Source organism: Callospermophilus lateralis, chromosome 7, assembly GCF_048772815.1.
Source record: "Callospermophilus lateralis isolate mCalLat2 chromosome 7, mCalLat2.hap1, whole genome shotgun sequence".
Taxonomy (NCBI): domain Eukaryota; kingdom Metazoa; phylum Chordata; class Mammalia; order Rodentia; family Sciuridae; genus Callospermophilus; species Callospermophilus lateralis.
The window spans coordinates 54,146,131-54,155,817 of NC_135311.1; the positions used below are offsets into that span (position 1 = coordinate 54,146,131).

At 39.6% G+C, this 9,687-nt stretch overlaps 1 pseudogene; it reads left to right on the plus strand.

The window, feature by feature from the left end:
* Window positions 1–869: 869 nt before the first annotated feature.
* On the plus strand, window positions 870–6,285 carry LOC143404260 (COMM domain-containing protein 2-like; annotated as a pseudogene).
* Window positions 6,286–9,687: the final 3,402 nt, after the last annotated feature.

Below are 9,687 nucleotides of genomic sequence, written 5' to 3' on the forward strand. Positions count from 1 at the left end.
CTGCCGCCCCCAGCAGCACAGGCATCCAAACTAAAGGTTACTCCAGTGAATTTCCTAGGATACCAAATAAAACACCCAGGACAGCTCCTCTGCCTCAAGCTCTCCAAATGGGAGAGCAAGGAATGTCACGAGGGGCTGGTGAGAGTGAGCATGTCCAAGAGTGGACTTTTACCAAGGAGACCCTTATTCTTTAGAAAATTCCATCCAAATAAGGTCAAGAGGGGCAGGGTTACAAGGACAAGTAAGGCAATTTGACCCCTGGGTTATAGGAAGGCATGGCTAAGCATGAAGACACATTCTGCTACTTCCAGGATCAGGGCAGCCATGTAGGGCCACTTTGAATGTGGCCAGATCACTGCAAGTGACTGACAGAGCTGCAACCAATCAGGGAAGGAAAATGCAACAGCCCCCCACAGAGGCCTATCCAGTTCTAGGAGTGGAAGGTCTAGGAAGATCACACAGTTCCAGCATTGCAGGGTCCTCGGTCTTACCCAGGGTTGTAGGATTTTCTGACCTGTAGGGTGAGGATGCAGCTCAGCCAATGCTGTTTTCTGAACCCACCGCACTACATTCATTTCAGCCCTTGCAAGTCTGGCTGCTCTGCTAGGTCCCAAGAAGTGATGTGAAACTTCAGTCACACATGGGTTATGACTGCTGTGGGCACTCAGATGCCTCTTCCAGGAGGCAGCCTACAGTCCCAGCCCAGGCCCTGAGGGGCAGGGTGCACCAGAGACTGGGAGCACTAATGTGTGGCTTCACTGCAGCCTGGCCCCATGGGGTAGGCTGTGACAGGGGCTGAGCTCAGGAGTGGCAGGCTACCAAGTGTGGGTGGTTTAGCAGTGCCTAAGTCTCAGGGAAGGTGGGGTGCCATGGCTGTTTGTCACCTGAGCAAGACACAATCCAGCAGTATTTCCAGTCCAAAGGTGCCATGGTCTAATAGCTGTGCTGGCCACAGGAGTGAGGTACACCATCACCTCCTTTTCTTCTGGGAGCTCAGATGTGTGGACTCCTGGCAGTCCCCTCAGGGGAGCTGAGTGGCATGAGAATACTAGAGTCCTAGTAGTGAGTATGGAAGGTGTCCAAGGTTTGGGTGGGACCTGCTGGAGTTCTCTTGCTTGATTAGTCCACACAGGGAGGAGGCTCCCTTGTTCTGAGCTGCTCATGGCTGTTGATGGTGTGTCAGACACTAAGTGTGTCCTATACTCTGTGTGAACATCCCAGGTTCCCATGCTCTATCTGGCTTCTGCTGATCCTTAGATGTGCTCTGAGGCTCTCTTCACTTACCCTCACCAAAATGCATTGCTTATTTTGGGAGTTGTCTTTGTGGGAGGAAGGATGGTAGGGCTTCTAGTCAGACTTCTTGCTAGCATCTCTCCTCCCTAGAAATGTTTACTTTAAAATCAGAATAATCATACCCAGTATCACCATGTTTAATCAAATTTGTATTGGAGATTCTCATGAGTAAAATATAATGAGAATAAAAGAAAGTAGAAGAATGAAATACTAAAATATAGAAAGCTTAAACTTGCATTATTTTCAAACGATGACAATTTTTTAAATATTTTTTAATTTTTTAAATTTTAGATGGACCCAATATCTTTATTTTATTTTTTTAATGTGGTGCTGAGGATCGAACCCAGTGCCTCCCGCATGCCAGGTGAGCACACTGCCACTTGAGCCACATCCCCAGCCCAAACTATTTATATTAAAAAAAAATGTAATCTCCAGAAAGATTATTGGAAATACCTATAGAAATTGTCAAGGTTCCTGAATAAAAGCTTGAGGTATAAAAGTAAAATTAAAGTTTCATATTCCAGTGGCAAATGATTAGAAATTGTGATGATGAAAAGGTCAGGCGAACGTTGGAGGAAAAGACCACCAAGAGACTGTCTCATGCAACAGCAAAGGGCTTATTGGGGGTCCAGCATGCTGGGGCTCAGAGCTCACTTCAGAGGAGCAGAGAACAAAGAGCCCTGAGAATAACTTAAGCAGAGTTTATATACATTCTTTGGAGAGGGCAGGGACTTTACATACATCATAGCATCCCTTAGCAAATCATCACATACCACGGGAAAATCAAATAACAACTCTAAAACATGATTAGCACATTCACTGGCGGGAACAGGTCGGGTGGGGGTGATTGGTCAGCACTAAGAAGGGGTATACATTCAAACTGATTGGTTTAAGCCCTGAGGTGTATACCTGCGGGACTGCACGCCTTCTGAGGAAAGGTGGTTGTTCTTGTTGAGCAACTAGGTGGTCAGGGGAGATTTCGACACACATCTAATGGGCAGTTCCGGGAATTGTTTTACTGCCACATGAATTTCAGATTCTGAATGCAACTTAAAAACTTTTCAGGACAAACCTTATCCTTTACATTTCAATTTTTTTTATCCTTTCAATTGAACAGGATATACTATTTACAATACTATCAGAGACTGAAATTACCTAAATAATCAAATAATAGACTTAAGACTTCTATAGACAAATTATAAAATTTTATTAGGGGATATTCAAAAGAACATAAATACATAAAGGCATATACTACATTTGTCAATATAAGACTTAGTCTAGGTCATTTTTAAAAGTATTTTTAAGGTATCCAGGTGCAGTGGTGCACACATGTAATGCCAGTAGCTCAGGAGGCAGAGACAGGAGGATCATGAGTTCAAAGCTAGCCTCAGCAAAAGCAGGCACTACACAATTCAGTGAGACCTTGTCTCTGAAATAAAATACAAAATAGGGCTGGGGATGTGGCTCCATGTTAGAGTGCCCCTAAATTCAATCCCCAGTACATCCTCCCCTGCCAAAGTATTTTGAAGGCTAAAACACCATGAAATCTGAAGAGGAACCTGGAGTGGGTCTGACCTATCAATTAACTATTAAGCTATTATTATTATAAATTAAGCTATTGTCATTATAAAGTTGCTCTGATTAAAGTAGTATAATGCTGGTGCAGACATAGAAATTACATTAAGTACAAAACTACTTTGATGAAACAGCAACCTTCTATCAATTAGACATTTCATTTTGCATGAAAACACAGAGGCTCACAAAACAACTCAGCATTCTAAAATCACAGAGTTTTTGAAGAATTTAAAAATTGTCGCAGTCTGGCTGGGCACAAATCACCGAGCCTCCACAAAGCACTTGTATGTTCAAACAGGAGACTTTATTGCCTGAACTCCACCAGCACTCCATGCACACTCCCCAGGAACTCTCTCAGCTCTCCATCTGGCTCCGCCCCCACTCTCTTGGACCTTGAGAATTCCTCGGGAACTCCAAAGTACCCGAGGCAGCAAGAGCCACTGCCCTATTGCTGGACAGTAAAGGTCTATATACAATTGAATACACAGCTTAACACAACCATCATCTCAATGGCTCGATGGCTTCACCTCTCAACCACTGCCTTCTGGCAAAATACCATGCTTCATCCCAAAATACCATGCTTCATCCCATAATTTCTCTTTTTCTGAGTGTACATATTGTAGAATCACATTGGTCATACAGTCACATATATATAAAGTAATAATGTCTGTTTCATTCTACTATCTTTCTTATCCCCATATCCCCTGGCTTCCCCTTCTTTCACTTCCCTCTACCTAAGGTAATGCTATATTTTTTTAGCATTAAAATTCTTAATACACATATATACCACAATTTTTGTATTTCTTTTTGTATATAAAGTATGTTGACACCCAATTCAAGTCTTCATACATCACATTTCACCATCCTTGCTAATACCCTGCCCCCTCCCTTTCTCTCCCACCCCTCTACCCTATTTCCCCCATGCTCTCCCTCCCAACCCCACCATGAGTCAACCTTATTATATCAGAGAAAACATTCAGTATTTGTTTTTGGGGGATTGACTAACTTCACTTAGTATTATCTTCTCCAGTGCCATCCATTTACATGCAAATGCCATGGTTTGTTCTTTTTTAATACTGAGTAAAATTCCATTGTGTATATATGCCACATTTTTTTATCCATTCATCCACTGAAGGACATCTAGGTTGGCTCACTCTATTTCATTCTACTATCTTTCTTATCCCCACATCCCTGCCTTCCCCTCCTTTAGCTAGTGTGAATTGTGCTGCTATCAACATTGATGTAGCTGTGTCCCTGTAGTATGCTGTTTTTAAGTCCTTTGGATATAGTCCAAGAAGAGGAATAGCTGGGTCAAATGGTGGTTCCATACCTCCATACTGTTTTCTATATTGGCTGCACCAATTTCCAGTCCCACCAGTAATGTATGAGTGTACCTTTTTCCCCACATCCTCATGAACACTTATTGTTGTTTGTCTTCATAATAGCTGCCATTCTGACTGGAGTGAGATAATATCTTAGAGTGGTTTTGATTTGCATTTCTCTGATTGCTAGAGATGATGAGCATTTTTTCTTATATTTATTGATTGATTGTATATCCTCTTCTGAGAAGTGTCTGTTCAGGTCCTTAGCCCATTTGTTGATTGGGTTTTTTTTTTTTTTGGTGTTTAGCTTTTTGAGTTCTTTATGTACCCTAGAGATTTGTGCACTATCTGATATGTGAGGTGTAAAGATTTGCTCCCAGGTTGTAGGCTCTCTGTTCACCTCACAGATTGTTTCTTTTGCTGAAAAGAAACTTTTTAGTTTGATTCCATCCCATTTATTGATTCTTGGTTTTAATTCTTGTACAGTAAGAGTCTTATAAGGAAACTGGGGCCTAATCCCACATGATGAAGATTAAGGCCTATTTTTTCTTCTATTAGATGCAGAGTCTCTCACAACTCTCTTTACAATACTGAGTAAGTGGCAACTATTTTACTTGGGTAGACTTTTCATAGGGTAAAAATAGATGTCATGAAAGAAAGAGGTGTCCATTGGTAGGGAACAGGTCTCTGCTTCATGGCTACTTAGGGTTGATTGTGTTCTATAAGCAGTGTTCTGATACTCCCACATTAAAAAAAAATATGTCCAACATATATTCTTCCCAAGGAAAGCTATATCACACAGAAAGCTATATTATTACCCTTCTATACAAGTGGATGTCTTATGATCATATTTTTCTTTTTACTCTGTAGTGGAAGGAAACATTCTCAACCGATGTAGCAAGAATCATTAATCAATAGAATAAAAATACAAGTTTATCAACACATTCTTAAGAATCCCAGAAACAGAACTGTCCACAGGGACAACTTGGATTCATGATAGAGATGGCATCATAGAGAAGTAGGAAAAAAGAGAATTACCTAACAAATGGGACTGGAGAACTGACATTCCACAAATAAAATACACACTTGCATTCCTACATCATTCCATATGCATTGTCAACGCTGGATCTATTAACCATGTTAATATTTTAAAAGGAAATTTTAAAATGATTAGTGGAAAATATTGTGGATAGCTTTTAAAACTTGATCTTACAAAATATTTCCTAAGAATGTACACATAAAAACATATGATCACATGAGAAAATATTAGTAATTTGAGCACATAAAATTAAAAACATCTGGGGGTGGGGCTGGAGCTCAGCAGTGGAGTGCTTGCCTACCATGTGCAAGGTGCTGGTTTGATTCTCAGCACCATATAAAAATAAATAAATAAAATAAAAGTATTGTGTCCAACTATAACTAAAAAATATTTTTTTAAAAAAATTAAAGACATCTGTATGTCCAAAGATGTCTTAAACAGGAAGACCAGGGTGCTGCTGGGTGAAAAAGGGTGCCCAGCGAAGATGCTGCTGGACTTTTTCAGAAGAGCCTTCCTGCCTAAGTGGTGGTGGAGTTTGGGTGGATTGAGGTGGAGTTCCTGAGGCGAGGGACCATCCCCAAGGTCTATGAGGGTGCCGCCAGGAAGCTCAACGTGAGCAGCAACACTGTCCAGCATGGTGTGGAAGGGTTGACCTACCTGCTTACCGAGAGCTCCAAGCTCATGATTTCTGAAGTGGATTTCCAAGACTTTGTTTTAGTTCTGGGATTCTCTGAGGAACTGAACAAATTATTGCTTCAGCTTTACCTGGAAAACAGAAAAGAGATCAGGACTATTCTGGGTGAATTGGCACCCAGCCTTCCCAGTTACCACAGCCTTGAGTGGCGACTAGATGTACAGCTTGCAAGCAGAAGTCTCAGGCAACAGATTAAGATAGCAGTGACTATAAAACTATACCTAAATCAGAATGGAGACCACAACACCAAAGTTCTGCAGACAGACTCAGCCACCCTACTTCATTTAGTTCAGCAACTGTAACAATCCTTGGACGAGATGAAAACAAACCACTGTAGGAGAGTAGTTCACAACTTCAAGTAGTACCAAGTGTTAAGGTCCTAATGCCTTTGACTCATTTGTGAATGGATGACATTCAGGAATTACTTTTCAGAATTAATTTTTATTAATTGGTGTTGATAAATGCATCTAGATTCCATGAAATTCCTTTTCCTATTCCAGGATATTAAGGTCATGATCAGAAGCTAAAGTCAAGTTCCTTTTCTGATGCTAAATGTGGTCAGCTTCTTGACAGATTGAAATGTAATTTTGTATTATAAATGTGTAAATAGGATTGAATCAACTAGAAATAAATCTATATTGTTCATATCTTCTGTATATATGAGCGATACCCTGTTTTCGGTACATTTTTGTCTGCTTAACTAGTATTTTCATCCTTATTGATCAATTTTGAGAATAAAATTTACAGCTAATTTCTTTCCTATTCAGAGTATTTCTAAATAGTACAATATTTCTGACTTTTAAAAGCATCTCACGATGTTACTAGCTACAGAATAATGTAAAGTGAGCATGAGTTTTTTTTAAATTATATGCCCATATTGTTATAGGAAGTTCATGAGTTTTTCTTTGAATGTAAAGCTCACTAATTTTTACCATATTGCTGAAATTTGACTTATGATTCATTGACTTAAGTAGTACTCAATTTTGTGTGATTGTTAATAATACTTTCACAAGGATTAATTTTTCCCAAAGCAACTAAGACACACACTGTCATTTATATTTATAAATAATGGATACAAGAATAATGTAATCAATGCTTGATTATCTGGGGGAAAAAGATGTCTTAAACTAAAAATGTTTTGAAATTTAAGAATCTATTTTCTATATAACTGATAGAGTTTCAATATAACTAACACACTTGAAAATTAAAAATATGTAAAGATAACCTACAAATTGGTAAAAAAATATAATTAATCTAGTTAAAAATGACCAAAATATATGAGCAGAAATTTTACAAAGGAATACAAATGACTATCAAACAAAGAAAAGGAATGTAACATTATCAATGACAATAAATATAGACCTCATAATGAAATAGCTTCTGAAGGTTTTATTGCCAACAGCTAAGAGACCGTGAAAAAGTGCCTGGACACCTCCAAGGAGACTAGACCAAGGGCATCTCACATGTGATCAACACTTGTGGCAACTGATGCTGCTTCTAGGAAGAGAGCTGGGTGTGATTCCTGGGCTGACCTCTCATATGCCCTATGACCAGCAACCACATTCCCAGCACATATACCAGGGACAGTTCCACACAAGGGAGACCTGTGCCTAAAGCTCGTAGCAATGAGGTTCAGAGCAGCAAAAACCTGGAGATCTCTCAAAAGTGCATAAGCAGGAGAGTGAGCAAGGCAACCAGGTACATCCACAGGCTGACTCCAGTCAAAACCAGTGATCACAGTGGGTGAGTTTAAGGACCACCACTCTTTGATGCCTATTTTTATGTGTCCAGCTGGCAAGGTTATGGTCCCCAGTTGTTTGGTTAAGCATCAGTCTAGATGTGGAAAAATACTTCTTAGCTGTGATTGACATTGACTTTGAGTAACATAGGCCACCCTTTATAGTGTAGGTGGGCCTATCTAATCAGTTGACAGCCTTAAGAGCAAGAACTGAGGTTCCTGAAGCAGAAAGGATTCTTTTCAAGGTTGCAACATAGAAGACTCATCTGAGTTTTTAACCTGCTAACTTATGGAATTGACTTGAGATTGCAACATCTGCTTTTTCCTAAATTTCCAGCCTGCTGACAAGTGCCATGGATTTATGATTGTCTGCTCCCATAATATGAAACCACACATCAAAAGTAATCTCTTTCCGATTCTCTCTCTCCTTATCTCTTCCAAGACTACACAGAATGTAGATACATTCAACAGAATATTTTTGTTAAATTAAATGATCACTAATATGCTATACATTTATATGCATTTGTACACACACAAAAAAACATACACATACACATATAATGTTAGGAATACTAGCAGCTTCAATAAAACTTCAAAGAGAAAGCTGCTGTGGAATCCAAGGCAAGAGAAGACTATATCCAGAAGGAGTAGCAGCAATGAAGATGGAGAGGTGACGGAAATGGGTTGTACCATATTTTCAAGGTCAAGGCAAGATCCAGGGGACTTTATGATATATTATAACCTCTGAAAGTGAAACAACTTTTGAAAATTACATAGATTATGGAGTCATAACTGTAAAATTTGTTTTGATGCCCAAATTTTAATAAAATGTTGAATTCTTTCCAACATCTACCCGGAAAAAAAAAATTCTGTCTTCTTTTGATGATCCCAGAAAGTCAGCACTTTGGGTTATGTATGAGTAGACAACTCTGAAGTTGTGCATTTTATAATTTTGAAGCTAATGTTCTCTTAGTTGCAACCATTAATCTCTTGTTTTCTCCAGTTATAGTTGTATATATGAGACTGCAGCCTGGATGAATTTCACCAGATATGAGTCTCCTTGGTGAGAGGGTCACAAAGGGACAGTGAGGATGTTATGAGAGCTGAAATCAAGACAATGCACACAGCACAGGGCAGACAGAAGCTGCTCCCTCTGGAATTGCTGGATGCTGCCTGAATATGTTTGTGTTTTAAGAGAGTACCTCCTCAGGAAAATATTCTTTCTGTCAAAGCAGTTTACTACAGATTTTACAAATAATAATAGAATAATACAAATAGAATGATGATCTTAGGCTTCAAAGATCTTAAAAGTGAGGATATTTAAAAGACCTATAAAGAATTCCAACTTGTTAAACGTGGACAGATAAGTCCCATGGATGAAGTCTGTTCTAAATGTGTTGTGTTGGGGCAGTGTTTTTGAGAATGTAGAAAAAGTACAAAGCAACAAAACCCCCAATATTGCGTTTCAGTCTTTCAGTCTCTTCTCTCCCACCCTAGATACAATCTAGAAAAATATTTCAAGAGCAAAAGCTGTAGAGCAGCCCTACCCTCTCTTTCTCCTCCTGATGCCTTCCCCTTTCATTTGCTCAGTGTCTTCAAATGAAAAACCCAGAAGAGCTGGGAAGTCTCTGATTGGACCTTCCTTGGATGTACGATATGTGGTAACATTTTACATTTCCCTAATTTGGAGTGTTGGGATGGCAGCAGACTGCAAATGAGAGGAATCCCAAAAGACCAAGAAAGATAAATATCCTTGCCTTGTCCTTTTGAGACTGCAGTTAAGGATCTGGAAGTAGGACACCATCGCAAACACAGCTGAATAATGAGCAAGGCTCCAGGGAATCTTTAATATCCCTGCAAGATAGATAGGGGTTGGGTTTGGAGGTCTGCTTTCTGAAGACTCCAAATAGACAAGGAGATGAGAGAGCTGGAAGAAGGAGAATGGAAAGTGGAGCCAAGAGGAAGCAAGCAAGAGTAAGTCAGAGCTGACATTAGTTTATTCTTCTGTCTTCATGGGTCCTGATGG